Genomic DNA, 21,490 nt, shown 5'->3' with positions numbered 1-21,490 from the left:
AGTGAAATGCCCACGGTGATCCACAAGCACCTACAACACATGGCGAAATACCCCTTCCTATTGATATACTCCATCGCAAGGTGGTCTGGTGCCAAAATTGGAATGTGTGTGCCATCTATTGCTCCTCCACAGTTAGGGAAACCCATTTCTGTAAATCTGTCCACTATTTCACACACATTTCCCAGAGACATCGTCCTTTGTAGCAGGATGCAATTGATTTCCCTGCACAGTTGTATTAACGCAGTTGTATTAACTGCTAGTTGGCAGCCGGTGTCAAGTGGAGTGCCCCAGGGGTCGGTCCTGGGGCCGGTTTTGTTCAATATCTTCATAAATGATCTGGAGGATGGTGTGGATTGCACTCTCAGCAAATTTGCAGATGATACTAAACTAGGAGGAGTGATAGATACGCTGGAGGGCAGGGATAGGATACAGAGGGACCTAGACAAATTGGAGGATTGGGCCAAAAGAAATCTGATGAGGTTCAATAAGGATAAGTGCAGGGTCCTGCACTTAGGATGGAAGAACCCAATGCACAGCTACAGACTAGGGACCGAATGGCTAGGCAGCAGTTCTGCGGAAAAGGACCTAGGGGTGACAGTGGATGAGAAGCTGGATATGAGTCAGCAGCGTGCCCTTGTTGCCAAGAAGGCCAATGGCATTTTGGGATGTATAAGTAGGGGCATAGCGAGCAGATCGAGGGACGTGATCGTCCCCCTCTATTCGACATTGGTGAGGCCTCATCTGGAGTACTGTGTCCAGTTTTGGGCCCCACACTACAAGAAGGATGTGGATAAATTGGAGAGAGTCCAGCGAAGGGCAACAAAAATGATGAGGGGTCTGAAACACATGACTTATGAGGAGAGGCTGAGGGAACTGGGATTGTTTAGTCTGCAGAAGAGAAGAATGAGGGGGGATTTGATAGCTGCTTTCAATTACCTGAGAGGTGGTTCCAGAGAGGATGGTTCTAGACTATTCTCAGTGGAAGAAGAGGACAGAACAAGGAGTAATGGTCTCAAGTTGCAGTGGGGGAGGTTTAGGTTGGATATTAGGAAAAACTTTTTCACTAGGAGGGTGGTGAAACACTGGAATGCGTTACCTAGGGAGGTGGTAGAATCTCCTTCCTTAGAAGTTTTTAAGGTCAGGCTTGACAAAGCCCTGGCTGGGATGATTTAACTGGGGATTGGTCCTGCTTTGAGCAGGGGGTTGGACTAGATGACCTCCTGAGATCCCTTCCAACCCTGATATTCTATGATTCTATGAACGCAGCCCCAATGGTCGACTTCCTGACTCCAAATTGATTCACGACAGACTGGTAGCAGACTGGAGTCACCAGCTTTCACACAGCAATTGCCACATGCTTCTCTACTGATAGGTCAGCTCTCGTTCTGGTGTCCTTGCACTGCAGTGCTGGGGTGAGCACAGCACACAGTTCCAGGAAGGTGGCTTTCCACATCCGAAAGTTCTGTAGCCACTGCTCATCATCCAAGACCTGCATGATGATACAATCCCACCATTCAGTGCTTGTTTCCTGAGCCCAAAAGCGACGTCCCAAAAGCCCTATGCAGCTGTTCTGTGAATGCCAAAAGCAATCTAAAGTTGCTCTTATCCATATCACACAGTATATCAGGCAACTGGGAGTCTTCTTCAGTTAGGAACTTCACGATTAACTGCACTGCAATCCGTGATGTCTTTGTGACAGTTAACAGAGCATAGGAGAGCAGTGCAGGATCCATCCCTTCTCACAAAAGATGCTGGGGCACACAGAAAAGAAGGACTGTTGAAAAATCCCGCAAAAGGAAGCCGGAAGCCCATGGAGTGCTGTGACAGAAAGCAATGCATCACAGGACATTGAGCACGGTCCCAAGATGTGCCCCGATCTGCTCCGCTTTCCCACAACACCTAGTGATAGAAAATGTTGAGCTGGACTGTGGGATAGGTACCCACAGTGCATTGCTCACACTGTCGATAATAGTGCCCCAACTGTGGACACGCTCTGCCGACAGAGGGAGCAAGAGTGAATATGACATTCCGATTTTTATGATGCCGATTTTTGAGTATCGACATCACTACTGTCGACAAAACTTGGTAGTGTAGACAAGGCCTAAACCTGGTTTTAGTATTTGTTAAATACCAGAATTATACCTGAGCAATCTCATCTGAAAAGGCGACATTCACAACTTTGGTTTTAGGGCATTGTTTGGAATTGCTAGAACATCCTTCGATTTGTTTGAAGCAAGTTAGCTGCTGACACTGAACAAATTTAAAGAAGCCTAAAGATAGTATGAAGCCAAAAAATGTTACATACACATTCCAAATCCTTAGGCTTCCTAAAACATCCAAAACAGAATTTCAGTATGAAAAAGAATTTTCAAGTGAAAACTATGTTAAAACCAAGAGTATAATTTTCTAATGTTGTTTCCTTAATAGTTGTATTTCATTTCTGAGCCAAATTTATAGAAATGTATAGACAAACATAGTTTGTGCATTCAAGTACCAACTTGTGTGCAGCTGCCACAACTGAGAGTGCAAATAACCATAACTATAGAATTGACCACTTGCATGTGCACTTGACCAAGTTGTTCACACAACCACGGTAACTGCATGTTTAAATTAGACACACTTTGTTTGCACACATGTATTTCTAAAAATCAAGTCCTTGATGTGTGAATCCATCTGTAGTGTCCTGCTACATTATTTTTAAAAATGTCATCAGAATTTACCTAAATTTCCTAATTCAGTAATTTACTTTTTTCCACCAAAATTGGTATGTACAGAGCAGCCAGTCGTACTTTTGATGTTTGTTACAAAGATGTAAAATCTCCATAGCGACTGAGTCAGGAATATTTTTCCTCCACCACAATGTGGGGTTCTGTAAATTTTACCCTTCCAAAATAAACCAGAATTTTCTACAGACAGACAGTATCTGTACAAACAAATCTGTGTGACAGTACCTGTACAAACACACCTTTATGTTGTGACAGATTTGGAGTTGTTCTGTAATAATTTATTAATACTATACATTTGTATGGTTATTGGGAAGTAATGGTATAATGTATTTGTTTAGTTTAATAGGGGACTATTGGAGAAAACAATCAGGAAAGGAAAGACTGGCTTAAGATAAGCCACTTCTCTGCAAACACTTGAGGGCTGTTAAGAGACAATGCCAGGACAGGAAAAGATTAAAGACCTCTGGCAGTTTAAAAAGTAACACTCTCCCACGGAAAGGGGTAGATGTTCGGGGGAACCAGACTGAGACACAAGACCCTGGTTGGGGTGTCTGAAGAAATTATGCCTGCCTAGGTTACCATCCTGAGATGATAAGCCTTCAGGTAAGATAGACAACTGTAGACTGTACAATTTTAAAATCTTTTCTCTCTAAATGCTTTGTTCCTACTGCAAAATAAATACTATTTTTGGTTTTAAAAGGCTGTTTTGTCACTGTGCACAATGGGTCACAGACTCCCAAAGGAAGAATGACAGGTGTCAGAACTCAGTCAGACATGCAGAATACGAATGGTTGATACACAGGGTACTACTGTAGCCCAGGGCCCAGTCTAAAGTCAGAAAATCACCCCAGAAGGAATAATGGCACAAGGCCTGACCTGAGGGCTGCGTTCAGAAAAACTAAAAAGGGGACAGACATATACGATGACATATAACCATGACATATACGATAACTGTTGGCCACCATTGTTGGCTCATTAATTTTTGTCCCTATGTCTGGAAGCAATATGAACCAAAAATCCATGGTCAGATTTCAATATTTAATTAACTGAGCAATTGTACCCTAAGGTTATTTTTTCTCTGTGAAAAGGCTGTTTATCCTCATTTTTTAACACTTGTAGTTTTCCTTTTATGTTTTTAACATTAGAGTAAATGTTGAATCATGTTTGTTGTTTACAATTAGGCTTATGACTATGATGTAATTAAAACCTGTCGAGGATCTAATGTTTTCTACAGTACCCATTTCTATGGTTGACAGCACACTCCAAGCTGGAAAAGAACAATATTTGGATGAAGTTCACTGCTGGACAGAGGGCCCTTCTGAGGCCTTTCCTACCACCTCACCCCTGCAAAGTCGACATCTGGTTACACAGACTCACAATACACTCCAGTTAAATATTATATGACTACTTTGTTTTAAATCCATAAACAAATAAAGAAGGAAACAAAACAGAAAAAGACAAGGAATCCTGTAAGGAATTAAAAAAACAAACAAAAAAAAATAGGATTTTTTCCTATCTCCAACAGGGAGAAAAAGGAAAGACTATAAAAGAATCTCAAAAAAGCTTATGAGATATTTTTTAATTTGTATTACTGTAGCACTTAGAAACCATAGTCATGGCCCAGGATCTTATTGTGCCGGGCACTGAACCCACACAACCCAACACACTCCCTGCCCCAAAGAACTTACTATCTAATAATCTATCATCAATATCTATAATGCAAGAAACTACAGATGGCTACAGACAGGGGAGCACAAGAAAACAATGAGACAATATTGGTTAGCATGATAAGCAGTGGTCTCAGCACACCTAATGGATGAGCCATTGTCAAGCTTTTTGGAGGGACCACAGAAAAAGAGTTATCATGAGGGTTTTGAAGGAGGAAGATAAGTTAATTTTGCAGATGTTTATTGGGAACCCAAATGTGAGGGGCAGCATGGAAGAAAGCACAAAGGTGCTTGTTTGAAAACTTAACAAGCAACCAACAGAGGCTGATATCACGGGCCAGTCAGAGGCAGGGTATGACATCTGAACAGTGAATGAGAGACGATAGGTAGGGTGAGGACAGACTGTGAAAGGCCTTGAAAGTGAAGACAAGTGTCTTACGTTTGATGCAACAAAGAAGTCAGTAGAGGGATGCAAAGAGAGGGGTGACTAGAAAAATTATCCTTACTGCAGCATTGTGGACAGAACTGAATAGGGTAAGATTGCTTTTGTCAAGGCCAGAGAGAAGGGTGTTACAATAACTGAGACACAAAATAATCAGAGCCTGGATGAGAGTTTTAGCCGCATGGATGAATAAGGAAAGGCCATACCTTACAGATGCTATGCAGAAAGAATATGCAAGACATAAAAGCTGCTCTTAAATATTGGAGCTTCGCCTCATGCTGACAAATACGTCTCACTCATTAATGAGTTTTATAGAAGTTCTTCCATGACATTCTCAAATGCATTTGCAGAACAGACTGGTGAGTTTGAAAGTTTCTGCTGTTGCCATGCTACAACTTAACTAGGAGAAAGACAACTCCTTGGAAACTTTACTGCCACACACCAAAACCATCAAATTTACTAACATCAGAATGAAGAAAAATACCTGGCAGCTACTTGCAAGGACTTCATGAAAACCTGAGGAATCAATTGCTAAAATAAATTCTGTGATTAGCTGCAGCAGAGATACAAAAACATCAATAGTATCTTCTCAACTTGGTGAAATGTTTTCAGAGTCTGCATAGATCCTTCTAAGCTTGACAACATAAAACATTAGAAAAGCAGAAAAATCAGATGCCAAATCACAACTAATCACCTAAAGGCTCCTCTGCCCAGGCATTAAGGGCAAGAAAGAAAATAGCTGAAAAGCACCAAAGAGAATGGCAGAACAGCTCAGAACGAGCCCATCACTTAGTTACATGACAAGACCTCCCTTTCCATCATATAATTTCCTAGTCTGAAATCCAGTGACAAGTGCAGGGTTGCTATGAGCATACACATAGAAACAGAAAATATGTTACAGAACGCAATAGGAGGACTTGGAAAAACTAGCTTGTCAAGCGGGACTTGCTGATGTTCTATGATATGCCATCCCCATCCGATAGTCATCTTAAATTGCTATTTCAAGGATTCTGAACAAACAAGTCTAAGGAGGGAAGTAATAAGGAGAGAGCTACATATTGATGAATGTAAAGACAGTCCAAAGGGGAGGATGTATCAATAAATAAACATGTATCTAGTAGTGAAAACAACACATAAGCAAAAGAAAAAGGCCCATGATAGACATAAAAGTCCTGAGGGAAGTAATGCAACCCGGACATGACCCAATAACAATAAATGGAATGTGACTGATTTACAACGTGTAGGAAAAGAGACCTTATGACCAAGGTGTGGTAACAGACTTATGCAAGCATACAGAGAGATAACTAGAAAATAATTAAGCAATAATAACCTTCAAGTCAGACGTTCTGTCAGCTAATGATCAGCTACAGTGCAGAATCCAAGTCTACTTTAATTTTGCTTTGGGCTCATTTACAGCTAATCTTTAACTGCCAGGAAATCCCTGACCCAGAGGTCATGACTGCTGCTACAAACCATGAAAATGTAAACATCCACAATTAAAATAAGGTAATTATCTTTTCAGTCGAAATAGACCCAAAGCACAATACCTGCATCCAGAGCACCACAAAATTTGGAGTGGGGGAGGGAATAGATCCAGCAGTTTGCTTTGGGTCTTTACATTGAAAATTTAAAAACTAAACTTCATGCTGCTATGGTTATGGTGTACTGGCATTAAAATCCTAGACACCATTCTCAGCCTTCTATTAGATACAGACTGTAAGCTCTCTGGAGCTGGGACTGACGTGAGTATAATGAAAACCTTACTTCCCAATTAAGGCCCCAGTTCAGCAAAGCTCTTGAGCACATAACTTTAAAAATAAGTAGTTCCAATGACTTCAAGGGGACTACTCATATGCTTAAAGTTAAGCATATTCTTAAGTACAGTGAATTCACAGGCCCTATTTGCACCTCCAGCATCAAGTCAAGAAGTCAAGATTAAAGCTGGACAAATGTTTTGGACAAAAGTTTTTTGACGAAAAATGCAGATTCAGGTCGATTGAAACATTTGGCAAATTTGTGTCAATTTCCACAAATTGCTTCAGTCAAAATGAAAATAACCAAAAATTCTGAAGGGCCAAAATGAACCATTTCAAGATTATCAAAACAAAACATTTTGATTTTTCTGGCTAGATTCAAAAGAGGATTTAGGCTCCATTTATTAAACCACTGGAGGGGCAGGTATTGGCAATAGTCCCCTTATAACCTTTAGCCTGTGGTAAGTGCACTGACCTGGGATATGGGAGATCCAGACTCAAATCCCTGCTTCTAGAACAGCATTTCTCAAATGCGGCCACCAGAGGCTTTTCTAGTGGCCACAGCCTCCTGGGTGGTGATTGGGGAGAGGGGCAAAACAGCAGCTCCTCCCCTGGATCTGAAAGGAGGGGTTGAGCCCTGCCCCACTCTGGAGCCACAAACGCTGGAGGAGCAGACAGCCAGTGTGAGTTTCCCACCTTTCTGTGGGCAGTGGGGTTCAGGCTTCTGACTTCAGCCCTGGCTTGGCAGGCGGCAAGCTGCAGCCACATGGTGGTGGGCTCCAGCCACTGGGCTTCAGGCTCACCATCCTCCTGATCGCCTGTGGCCCCCGCTGCCTTCTTCAGTCCCTGACCCATCCACCCCATCGCCCCTGACCTCCAGTGCCTCTCTAACCACCCCCCGATCCAAGGCTTAATCTGTTCCCCAGCTTGCCAGGGCTGAGTAAGTCTGGGGTGAAAAGTTATATTTGTATTGTGTTAATATCGCTTTTCTCTGCCTCCCAGCTAGCTAACAAGACTGCTGCTGTGAAAAGTGATATTAACAAACATACAAATATCACTTTTCACAGAAGCAGACTTACTTGCTAGCAATTCTATTAAAAAAACAACATCCAAAAAAGCAAAAGAAACAACAACAACAACAACAAAAAAGATAAGAACATGCAAAGCACCTTATTTGTGTTTCTATTCTGTTTAGGTCCAGTAAAGAATAGAGACAACTGTACGTTGTTGTTGTTGTCGAATTTGCAAAAAAAAAACAACCCTACATAAATAAATTACAATGGTTTGGACATGTATATGTACATATTTATTTGCTTTTCCTGAAGTCAATTACGTTTTTTTAAAAAAACTGTTATAACGGCCACCAGCAAGAGTTGGTGGCCGCACTCTAAGGCCATCAAAAAATTTGTTGTGAGAACACTAGAGGCACTTGAACTCAGGTCTCCCTGCTCCCATGTGAGTGTCCTAACCCCCCGGCTCTGGGTATTCTGGGGTATGTCCCTCCCAATCTCCCCTGTTGAATCTGTTTCAAGTTGTACCAAATATTTTAATAGTCACTGGATCAGAGAAAGTGAGACTGACTCTATAGCTTGGTTGGTCGGGCACTCACCTGGGAGGAGGCAACCCATGGATTCCAATCCCTCCTCTAGAGCAGGTATTCAAAACCTGGTCTCCCACATCCCAGGTGAGTGCCTTAACCATGAGACAAAAGGTAATAAGAAAGGCACCATCTCCCCATTTTTGTGAAACTAGCCCTTCATTTCATAGAATTTTAGAAATCATAGAAATGTAGGGCTGGAAGGCACACTGAGAGGTCATCAAATCCAGTCCCCTGCACTGAGGCACAACCAAGTAAACCTAGATCATCCCTGACAGGCATTTGTCCAACTAGATCTTAAAAACTTCCAATGAGGGGGATTCTATAATCTTCCTTGGAAGCCTATTTCAGAACTTAACTATCCTTAATACATTTAGAATTTTTTTCCTAATATCTAACCTAAATCTCCCTTGCTGCAGATTAAGAAACGGAAAATAATTGTCACAGCCCTCTTTATAACAGCTCTTACCATATTCAAAGACCTATCAGTTTTCTTTTCTCAAGATTAAACATGCCCCGTTTTCTTAACCTTTTCTCATACATCAGGTTTTTTAAACCTTTTATCACTTTTATTGAATTTCATCTTGTTTATTTCAGAACAATTCTCCAATTTGTCAAAGTCATTTTGAATTCTAATCCCATCCTCCAAGGTGCTTGCAATCCCTCCCAGTTTGGTGTCATCTGCAACTTTTAAAAGCATACTCTCCACTCCATTATCCAAGTCATAAATGAAAATATTGAATAGTACTGGACCAAAGACAGACCTTTGCACAGACCCCTGTCCTATACATCCTCCCAGCTTGACAGAGAACCATTGAGAACTACTCTTTCAGTATGGTTTTTCAACTAATTGTGCACCCACACTAAGGTAATTTCATCTAGATCACATTTCCCTAGTTTGCTTATGTGAATGTTGTGTGGCACTGTGTCAAAGGCCCTACCAAAATCAAGATGTATCTTGTCTACTACTTCCTCCTCTCACCCCGAAATCACAAGACCTTTAACCCAGTCAAAAAGGAAATTAGGCTGATTTAGCATAATTTGTTTTTGACAAATTCATGATGGATATTCTTCATAACCGTAGTATCTTCTTGGTGCTTACAAATAGATTGATTAATAATTTGTTTCAGTATCTGTCCCAGATTGAGGTGTCAATAGAGGTGGTTTTGGAAAAAATAGATAAATTAAACAGTAATAAGTCACCGGGACCAGATGGTATTCCCCCAGTAGTTCTGAAGGAACTCAAATCTGAAACTGCAGTACTAACTGTGGTATGTAATCTATCACTTCAATCAGCTTCTGTACCAGATGACCAGAGAGTAGCTAATGTGATGCCAATTTTTAAAAAAGGCCCCAGAGGTGATACTGACAGTTACAGGTCAGTAAACTTAACCTCAGTACCAGGCAAATAGGTTGAAACTATAGTAAAGAACAGAATTATCAGACACATAGATAACAACACTATTTGTTGGCTAAGAGTCAGCTTGACCTTTGTAAAGGGAAATCATGCCTCACCAAACTATTACAACTCTTTGAGGGAGGTCAACAAACATGGGGACAAGGGTAATCCAGTGTATATAGCATACCTGGGACTTTCAGAAAGCCTTTGACAAGGTCCTTCACCAAAGGCTCTTAAACAACATAAGCAGCCATGGGACAAAAGGGAAGGTCCTCTCACATATCAGTAACTAGTTAAAAGACACGAAACAAAGGCGAGGAATAAATGGTCGGTTTTCAGAATGCAGAGAGGTAAATTGTAGTGTCCCCCAGGGACCGTACTGGGACCAATGCTGTTCAACATATTAATAAATTATCTGGAAAAACAGGTGAAAAGTGAGGTGGCTAAGTTTGCAGATAATAAAAAATTACTCAAGATCGTTATGTCCAAAGCAGACTGTGAAGAGTCACAAAGAGATCTCACAAAACTGGGTGACTGGACAACAAAACGGTAGATGAAATTATAAATGCAAAGTAATGCATATTGGAAAACAATCCCAACTATACATCCAAAAAGATGGCTGTTACCACTCAAGAACGAGCTCTTGGCGTCATTGTGGACAGTTCTCTGGAAACATCCACTCGACGTGCAGCAGCAGTCAAAAAAAGCTAACAATGTGAGGAATCATCAGGAAAGGGATAGATAAAAAGACAGAAAATATCATATTGCCTCTATATAAATCCATGGTACGCCCAAACCTTGAATCCTGCATGTAGTTCTAATCACCCCATCTCAAAAAAGATATATCAGAAATGGAAAAATTACAAAGAACGGTTTTGCTTAGAGGGATTCTCTCTGTTTTGAACCGGATTACCCTGTAAGGTATTTACCATCCTGATTTTACAGAGGGGATTCTTTTACCTTTTCTTTAATTAAAACTCTTCTTTTAAGAACCTGATTGTTTTTTCATTGTTCTTAAGATCCAAGGGTTTGGGCCCGTGTTCACCTGTACAAATTGGTGAGGATTTTTATCAAGCCTTCCCCAGGAAAGGGGGTGTAGGCCTTGGGGGGATATTTTGGGGGAAGACATCTCCAAGTAGTCTCTTTCCCTGTTCTTTGTTTAACACGCTTGGTGATGGCAGCACAGGGTTCAAGGACAAGGCAAAGTTTGTACCTTGGGGAAGTTTTTAACCTAAACTGGTAAGAATAATCTCAGGAGGTCTTTCATGCAGGTCCTCACATCTGTACCCTAGAGCTCAGAGAGGGGAAAGAACCTTGACACTTGTGCTATTCTTTTGTACTCTTCTTTAGCAATTCATCCATGTTTCCACTTTTTGTATGATTCCTTTTGGATATTCAGGTCATTAAAGAGCTCCTGATGAGGCAATATTGGCCTCTTAGTATTCTTCCTATATTTCCTTCACATCAGGTAATCTGAGGTTGTGCCTTTAATACTGTCTCCTTCAGAAACTGCCTTTGCTTTTATTAAAAATAACCCAAAAAATTTTTCCTGACTTTTTCAATATGCCAAAAACTCTGAAAATCTTCAGTTTTGGTTCAACCCAAACCAGTTTTTTTCTGATTATTCAGAACTGTCAGCAAGTCAAAAATATCAGTTACTCACAGATCTGTAGTCAAGATACACAAACTCAGAAAGAGGAAATGTAACTTATTCCATGCTTTGGGGGCCTTTCCAGAAGATAGACTAGATAAATGAGTCTTCCCTTAACCCCCCGCCACTCCAACACCCTCCCAAAATATAACAGACACACATCCATCCCTACCTAATAGAAGCTAAAAGGCCCCGGGTGTGGGTAAATGCACTATATACCTAAAAATATATATTGCTGGAATTTCTATGCACAACTAGGCCGTAAGTAACAGTTGGTGAGGGTCTCTGACCCATCGTTAGAAGATAAACGGGGACACTGTAAAGTGGGTGCCGGAATCTTAAATGAGAATTTTCAGAACAATTAATTTGTTTGTTTTTTTATAAACTTTTAGTTAAAGTAGTTCTCAGACAAAAAAGCTGCAACAGTCGAACAAAGGTTGAGAATATGCTGCCCACCAAAACAACATTAAGAAAATGTTAATGTGACAATAATATTGGACTGCTAAACAAAACAGAGAACAAAGGCACATTATCTATCACTAATGTCAACCTAAAAATCTCTCCCGCCTAACCATTCATCTTTAAAAAAAACAAAACAAAATGCACTTTAAAAAATCTGCACTGTCAAAAAAAAGTTACTTTTAATTAAGAACAGTGAAAAGAAAAAGATCTCTATGTACAGACTTAAACTCAGGTTTCCTTTAAAGTAAGAAAAATGGACAGTGCCTGATGAGAAAGTGTGGGTGGGGGGGAGAGTTGGTTTTCATGAACGTTAACTCGGTTTTAATCCACCAAAACATTTGAGAAGACCAGTCTCTATTCAAATTGATAAATGCTGGCGTGGCAAAATGTTTTGTTTAATACTTGACAGATCATGCTATAACTCATAAGAATGTTTTTTTAAGTAAGCATTTGTACTGAAACAAAAATGTCTATATATTCAGAGAATGACTGTTATCCAAAAGACTTCTGAAGCAGATGGGAACAGTGTGCACATGGAAACATTCGGGTAACTCATCAAATATCTAAAAGCCATACTTCAGAGGGAAAAAATGGATTTATAAGAACATTTAATGCTACTTTTGACAAATATTCAACCTATCACCTTGTCACTCGTATGAAAACACTTCACTGCAGATGGACACTCCATTGATGTGCTTCCACCACAAGATATAATCTTCATATTTATGACCTTGAGAACTAGAAATGCATATAGCAAAAGACTAAAACAGTTCATTTTTCTCATCATAACTGTAAAGTAAATCGAAACAGTCACAACGGAGCCAGCAGTTTAGCCAATTCTAGTCCAATGATTCCTCCAAATACTGCTCTGTGTTACCCTGAGCACACATTCAACAACGAAAGGGTAACAACAAACTCTGTCATGGATCTAAAGAGCGTTTAACACACATCTTTCAGTCTATAGGTAACATTTTCAGAAGCAGCTAATTGATTTTAGGAGCCTAAATTCCATTTTCAGAAGTGACTTTAGGCACTCAGGAGCCTTAGTCCCATTAACTGTCAATGAAACATAAGCCCTTAAGTGCCTAACTCTGTTTTGAAAATGAGATTTAGGTTCAAGTCACTTCAGCATTTCTGGAAGTTTTAACCTATATCATCTAGAAAGACTTCAATCTATTATAACCAGAGTGGGACTTTCATTAAAACGTATGTTCAATTTTACAGGAAAATTACGTAAAGAATAAGAAAATACCATACAGAAAAAGAGTTTATATTTCAGTTCCCCTCTCTCGTCAACTACAAATATCAACTACAAATATTAATTCATCAAACATTATGAAACATTTTAATTTCTTTTTTAAAAGTCTGTAAATTAAACTAGACGCAATCAAAAAAAGCTTTAGTTGAGTTCACTTGACACAGAGCTCCCCCTGGAGTGTAAAATAATATATAAAAAGATTGTAAAAGATTTAACCTCAGAAGGCAGGATAAAAGACAGGCAGCTTTCAATCACATGTTTTTGGTATTCCACTGGAGATTTTGCTATGATTCTTGGCATTTATTCAAATGGAGTAATTGTTGATATTATTTATTTTGTCTTCCTAAAGATACATGTAATCAATGCTTTAAAATTTGCATAACTTTCGTTTCTTGTTTTCACTTATATATTAGGGCATGTCTACACAGGGACACTCCGGAAAATTAATCCAAATGAATTAAAAATGAGAATTTAATGTGGATTAATTAAACTGTCCCTTATGTGGACACACTCATTTAGAATTCAGTTTAGCTTAATTTGCTTTGGAAGTGATTGATTAAATATTGGGGAAAAAAACTATATTCTGTTCAGATAAACCATGTCAGCTAAATCTAGCTGGCACCTCAGTTTCTGATAAAAGAAATATTTTATGTAAAGGTAGTGAGTTAATTGGGGATTTTTATTCAAAATAATAACCAAGACAAGAGAAGACACAGACACAACTCAAAATATATCTTAAAAAAGAACACATGGATGATAAACTTTAAAAAGTAGACGACGTACCCTCATTAAAGTCTTGAGAAGTTTGAATTACTGGTACACATATTCAACAAGTCTCATCTTTAAGAAAAAAAATATTACTAGCCGCTTTAAAGATCTGACAGTTGTCACTACAGTAGATGTTCTGGTTGATGCACTATATATGTTTGTTCAAAAAGCTTTCTGCCTTTTCAGCGGTACTGAAAAGGAAATTCGGATTATCCAAGTTTCTCATTTCTCCTAGGCATAGGTGGTAGGTGTTGCATCTCACCATTGCTTCTCAATTCAGCAATAATTCCTTTGACCTCTACTATAATTTTGAAGGTGCTTGCACAAAAGTCTGGAGACATATGGACGGAGTACTTTCTCAGGCTAAGACTGCTTTTTTCTTCAGCTTAAAATCTCTCTCCCTTTCAATGGTATGAATAAAAAGTTAGTAGCTATACTGCCACTCAATCAATGGCAAGGACTCAGAGAAGCACTTCAATAATACAAGCCTGTTTCATCAGTGTGCTATTGAACCAACACATGCTATCTTTCAGTCTAGCAGTGATAGCACTCCAGTCGGGGGAATCAGTCATCAATGCCAACTAAATTACTGGGCAGCTATAAGTGTAAATGATTCAAGGAGGTTTTTAAACCTTTTTTGTTAGTTAAATATGTGTACATTTGATGTTCATGGAAGCAAAAAGATTAATGGCACTGGCTAGCATAAACAGTTTCTGTGCATCTTCCACACACAACCGAAGGTGTGAGCCTAACCCCTCATCAGCACTGCCACAGTTGCTGTTCCAAACTAAAGCCCTTCTACTTGGAGACTATTAGTGGTGCCAAACTGACTGGGGGATTTTCTGATGTGGACTAAAGTGAGCACAAACTTATTTTCACTTAGGAATTAAATGAAGGCTTAAACCCAGAACTCCAAAAATAGAAGGCCCAAAGCAAAGCACCATTTTTAAGTTGATTCACCACCCATATTTAATCACTTAGCAAATCAGCAGCATTTATTTTTACAATATTATTTCTGGAAGAGGCAGTCTCTTCAAAGGAGATACTCTGGAACAAAAGTTTCCAACTTGCATCAACATTACTTGATCACCCATTCTCAGACACATGGTTTTTAATCTAAAATGCTTTGCCATGTCCTTGTACTCTTCACACAACCAGTCCTCACACACCACGCTTCTCTGATCTCCCAAGAGATAAACTCAGGCTGTAACTAAGATATTCTATACCGTACAAGACTACGCTTTATTAAGCCTACACTCAAAATGACAATAGGCTAATCTTTGCTGATAGTATTATTAATAGCTGAGGGGTAAAATATGAGTTCAGTATAAAGAATGTTATTTCTTCGTGGACTAATTAAGGATGCACCTGCTATTTTCTATGCCAAAAAATATGGGATTAATGTAAGAACATGAGAAAGTAGTGGTTATTATTTAAAATAAGCCTTTCAGCCTGTTTAAAGCGGACTCACACTGGGAATTTCTTGACCGATATTGTTCTCCAAAAAACACATGTTGTTGAGCTTTATCTTCAATACAGCATAATTACTTCATATGAGACAGTTTTATTACTAGTCCCATTTGTATTTCACTAAGTTGTCTGTATTTCCACTGTGAGCCCCATTTTAAGGGGTGTTCATTCATTGCCCATTTTAGGGGTGAAATTTAACATATACAAATTAAAAGCATATCACTTTCACATGCTTTTTTTCATATAAATTACTGCTAAATTTTTAAAACTGAAATTCTGCAGGCAATAATTTGAATTTATAATATGGGTAAATACCTTAGGTTTTTATGAGTATTTTTAAAGCAGACTGTTTTATTAAGAAACAAAGAATATCCTTTACTGCACATACAAAACTATTTTGAATCATTATTAATAAAAACAAGCTATGAAATTCCCATGATTTGGAGCTTCTTGAATCTGGAGGTTTGATTCAGTGTACCTCTAGTAATAACTGGATTGTCCAGATATGGAGCACAAATTGTGTTGCTAAGACTGAGAAAGACTATTGGGTAGGGGAAAATGGCCTTTGTAAACAGCAAACAAACATCTAAATATGTGGTTATCCAATACTATTAACCTGATTCTTCAAGGTACTAAGTTCCCTTACCTCTGAGGAGGCATTCAGCACCTTACAGCATCTGGTCCATAGTGCTGAGTTTCTTGGTATTGTGACTTGAAATCATTTCCAGGTTAGTTTATGAAGCACTACAAGGAATGAGGCACAGTAACATCCCCCAGATAGGATTATCGTATGATGTATCTTGAAAGCCTGTGGTATGTCTTGACATAATTTTGGCCTTATCCACACTGTCACAACATAAATTACCATATTCAAAGCCAGTTGTGGCCAAACTATGTTTAACATGGTTTATTCTTGCCTCTGTGGGTAGAAAAAAAGCACGTTACAATCATATTGGAAAACTATGTTTTAGTCTAGTAATCTAGAAGAGCTAAAGCATGGCTCTTCAACATGATTATAACATGGGTTTTTGTATATACTGACATGTAATATAAATGTTATCATATGGGTGCTGTTCCTGCAAAGGCATCTAAACGGGCAATAAAAGACCCTTACAACTGTGCAGGTCCACAAGGATCAGTCCACGTGGATCCGTCTACAGGACTGGAACTATCCTTTGACAGAAACCATAACACTTCACAAACCTGTTTAAACATGGTTATTTTTGTAAAGTAGACAGGACTAGATAATTTTAGTTGCCACTCGATAGGCTTACTTGTTCTGTGCCATTCTGGCCTCTCAAGAAATAATACAAATTTTTATGATCATTCAAGATTCCTCTGAACAACTTTAGCCATTCAAAATTCTGCTCTTTGCAGAATATAAGAGTAAACTGCAACTTTTGGCTTTTATCAATAAAGAAAATGAATCTGTAAGACAGACCTATCATTCTGCAAAACTTTTCTTATTAATCATTTAATTTCTGTGACATATGGTAAACTCGTTTCCTTAGTATTCTCTACAGCTGAGCAAAGCTTTCTCTAATCTTGGAGCGAAGGAGGGACAGAGGTGGAATTGCTAATCCATTTCTCAAAGCATTCATAAATCTCAGAGAGATTTTTAAGGGATGATTCTACCAAAGGTCCAAAGTAAATCGGATGTGCCACATTAATGAATTAGCTGTTTCACCTACATTTACATATACAACAATCACATAAAAGGCCAATGTCTGTCTCTGTACAAACCTATGCCAAACAAGCATGTCAAAGAGGGCAGATTACAACAAATATTTTTCATAGTATTAGAAACTTCGTCCCTGCAACAAATAACTGACACAGAGCTGTATGAAATGTTAACAAATAAACCATTTGGTCTGTATTTTGCTGATACAAATGTGGTAGTTCCAAAAGATGAATTTTGCCATTCCAAAGGAGCAGAGGATTAAGGGACTGGTTTTTGCAAGGTGCTGAGCAACATCAGCCTCTCCTGTAGATAGATTCCCTTGCAGGAAAAAGCCCTAAACCCAGGAAAATTAAATCCATCTTGAAAGCCTGAGTAGTTGTCAAATCAGCACAATTTCAGTAAAACGTGAGATTATTGAAATTTAAATTGCAGGGGGTCTCTCTTCCCAGAAAGTGCACAGTCTTTGCAACATTTTAGTGCCACCTGACAAGAGTTTAGAAAAGAGTTACTAAATACTTTTTTGCTGTTATAAGTATTTAACTATAAATGCATTACAATGTCACAAACTGTCTTTTCTGACAACAGTGTGCATGTCAAAATTCTCACCTCAGAAACTAGTCAGACTTACATTAGACTTTTGCAAAGGCCATCTTCAGGAGAAAACAAACACATAACAATCTTAAGTAATATAAATAAATATTTATTTTATTTTTAATTTCAATTTCTGTTTTAAAAAATAAAAGTTTAGCACATCCTCTAGGGCCTTTGACAATATTTAAAAATACAATTGTTATAATTTACTGTTCTACCAATTGCACCTAACTCATCCTAACAAATTACAGACAGGTAAAAAAATAACAGCAAGAAATCCCCTTGCTCATCATCCTCCCCCCTGCTCTCTGGAAGCTAGGGAAAATACAAAGAGTTTGCAGCATACTCTACTGGTCAACAGACTCAGACAAAAGTAGATGGAGGAGTTGAAAATGAGTTCCAAAGTCAAGGCACATGTCTAAACTGCAGCTGGGAGCAAGCCCCCAGCCCAGGAAGAGAGACCCGTCTCAGCAGAGCTCATGCTAGCATGCTAAAAGCTGTGTGGACACAGCAACACCAACAGAAGCTGATCTAGCCACTGGAGCTCAAGCTCACTCTACTCCCTGTGTCCGATACCAGGTGGCTATCCCAAGCCTCTGCTGATGCCGCAACATCCACACAGCTATTTTTAGCATGCTAGCTTGAGTCCCCCAGCTCCAATGGAGGTATATACAAAGGGGCCCTCATTAAGAACACCATGTCTGCAGCTCCCATCTTTTATACTGAAGGAACTCCAAATTTAATATCTTTGCAGGCCACAAATGTGGCATGGAGGAGAGTAGTAGGCAGATCCTATGCCATTCAGGGCTTTCTATGTCAAAACCAGGACCTTAAACTCCACCCAGAAACCAAATGGCAGCCAATGCAGATCATGGAGCACTGGTGTAAAATGCTCACTCTAACATATGCTGCTTAGAGCAAATGAGCTGCCAAATTCAGCACCAGCTTTAGTTTCTGGATGTATTTAAGATGTAGCCCCACGCGCAACATACTGCATTAATCTAATCTCAAAGTGACAAAGGCATGTCTGACAGTCGCAACGTCCATTTGAATAGTCACAACCCTCCTAGGCATTGGTAAATGGAAAATGCACTCCTAGCCATTGCTCCTACCAAATCATCTAGCAGCAGCCAGTGATCTAATCAGAATTCCACATTGTGAAAACAAACAATAAAACAGCAATCAGAAGGCCAAATGCCATCAGTGCCCATCTTCCAGTTGCTTCCCCCAGCTAACCAATATAAACCTCAGTCTTATCTGACTGAGCCTCCTTCTCAATGGCTTTTTCCAGCGAGAAAGAACACAGGTGTCCAGAACTTGGAAGTACACCCAACACATCTGTACCGGAAACCTACCAACCGCTATGCCTACCTACATGCCTCCAGCTTTCATCCAGACCACACCACACAATCCATTGTCTACAGCCAAGCTCTTCGATACAACCGCATTTGCTCCAACCCCTCAGACAGAGGCAAACACCTACAAGATCTCTATCAAGCATTCTTACAACTACAATACCCACCTGCTAAAGTGAAGAAACAGACTGACAGAGCCAGAGGAATACTCAGAAGTGACCTACTACATGACAGACCCAACAAAGAAAATAACAGAACGCCACTAGCCGTCACCTTCAGCCCCCAACTAAAACCTCTTCAATGCATCATCAAAGATCTCCAACCTATCCTGAAGGACGATCCAACACTCTCACAGGTCTTGGGAGACAGGCCAGTCCTTGCTTACAGACAGCCCCCCAACCTGAAGCAAATACTCACCAGCAACCACACACCACACAACAGAACCACTAACCCAGGAACCTAACCTTGCAACAAAGCCCGTTGCCAACTGTGTCCACATATCTATTCAGGGGACACCGTCATAGGGCCTAATCACATTAGCCACACTATCAGAGGCTCGTTCACCTGCGCATCTACCAATGTGATATATGCCATCATGTGCCAGCAATGCCCCTCTGCCACGTACATTGGTCAAACTGGACAATCTCTATGTAAAAGAATAAATGGACACAAATCAGACATCAAGAATTAGAACATTCAAAAACCAGTCAGAGAACACTTCAATCTCTTTGGCCACTCGATTACAGACCTAAAAGTGGCAATTCTTCAACAAAAAAACTTCAAAAACAGACTCCAACAAGAGACTGCTGAATTGGAATTAATTTGCAAACTGGATACAATTAACTTAGGCTTGAATAAAGACTGGGAGTGGATGGGTCATTACACAAAGTAAAACTATTTCCCCATGTTTATTCCACACCCCCGACTGTTCCTCAGATGTTCTTGTCAACTGCTGGAAATGGCCCACCTTGGTTATCACTACAAAAGGTTCGCCCCTCCCCGCCCCACTGGTAATAGCTCACCTTAAGTGATCACTCTCTTTACAGTGTGTATGGTAACACCCATTGTTTCATGTTCTCTATGTATATAAATGTCCCCACTGTATTTTCCACTGAATGCATCCGATGAAGTGAGCTGTAGCTCACAAAAGCTTATGCTCAAATATATTTGTTAGTCTCTAAGTTGCCACAAGTACTCCTTTTCTTTTTGCAGATACAAACTAACATGGCTGATACTCTGAAACAACACATCTAGTATCTCAGAGAGTGACACTGGCTGAAACTTGAGAACAGATGACTTGGCATTCATCCTGTAAGATATTCCCTCACCCTAACGAAGCAGTCAGCTCGGGACTAACTCCACATGATTTTATCCACAAAGTATGAACAAATGTCCTCACAATGGGAGCCAATAAGACATGAACATATGTGTCTGAGAGAAGAATTTGACTCTGTAGACACCAGAACAGTGAAACTCAATTTCTTCACATACATACATACATACATAAATTGCCAAAAACATCAGCAATTGCACAAATAAAGTATTCCAAATCCCATTGCTACAAGACCTTCAAATGGCAATGACAAAACTATCTTCAACCAGCCTACTTTGTAATGTGGGCACTTCAAAATTCGGATCTCCTGCCTTTCCCCCCAATACAGACTACTTTTTGGAAGCAGATTTTGTCACGGGAGGCATGTCAGAGGTTGGAAGAGTCAAGAAGCACTCCATGAGAAATAGTCTAAACATTATTCATTTATTTCTGGTAGTGACCATAACCTATGTATATATAAAAGATGTACAGTCCCTGCCCCAAATAGCATGGGCCAACATTTTCAAAAGTTGTTAGTCATTCTGAGAGCCTCAGGTTTTGGGTGCTCAGTGTAAGATACCTTAAAGGGACCTGTTTTTCAGAGGGTGGATGCTCAGCATTTTCTGAAAAATCAGGCATTAAGATATGATAAACTGAGTACCCAAATACTAATATATTGCCCTGTAGTGCATGAATATAACCACACACTAACATATATGAAATAAATATAAGGAATGGTTCATTTATGAATTCAATAAAAGAAGAGCTAGCGGATAATTAACTTAATTAAAAGACTCTATAGTCTAAGGTTCAAATTACAGGCCTCTGTTTAAAAATTAGTGACATGATTAATCAAGCCAATTATAAAAAACCTATGATTTATTGTGATCTTTTTTATTTTTTAAACTCACATGACACTTTTCACCTAAAACATGCGTCTTTCTAATTGTTTTATATTTTCAACATTTTTGTGGTTGCATAAAATATAGCAGCTAGAATTCACTTTGTATTTTAATACCCTAAGTACTTACAACATATAACACAGTGGTTCTCAAACTAGGGCCGCCGCTTGTCCAGGGAAAGCCCCTGGCGGGCCGGGCCAGTTTACCTGCCACGTTTGCAGGTTCGGCCGATCGCGGCTCCCACTGGCCACGGTTCGCCACTCCAGGCCAATGGGGGCTGCAGGAAGGGCAGCCAGCACATCCCTCAGCCTGCGCTGCTTCCCACAGCCCCCAATGGCCTGGAGTGGCGAACCGTGGCCAGTGGAAGCCACGATCGGCTGAACCTGCGGACGCGGCAGGTAAACAAACCAGCCCGGCCCGCCAGGGGCTTTCCCTGAACAAGCGGCGGCCCTAGT

The 21,490-nt window shown here is 39.8% G+C and overlaps 1 protein-coding gene across 3 annotated transcripts in view; it reads right to left on the bottom strand.

The window, feature by feature from the left end:
* BANP (BTG3 associated nuclear protein) overlaps window positions 1-21,490 on the bottom strand; it is a 272,200-nt gene that overhangs the window by 159,292 nt on the left and 91,418 nt on the right. The window lies entirely within an intron of this gene.

The sequence above is a fragment of the Lepidochelys olivacea genome, assembly GCF_965140295.1.
Source record: "Lepidochelys olivacea isolate rLepOli2 genome assembly, chromosome: 12".
NCBI classification, from domain to species: domain Eukaryota; kingdom Metazoa; phylum Chordata; order Testudines; family Cheloniidae; genus Lepidochelys; species Lepidochelys olivacea.
Note: the sequence above shows the minus strand (reverse complement) of the source record. Positions and strands in the feature narration are given on the sequence as shown.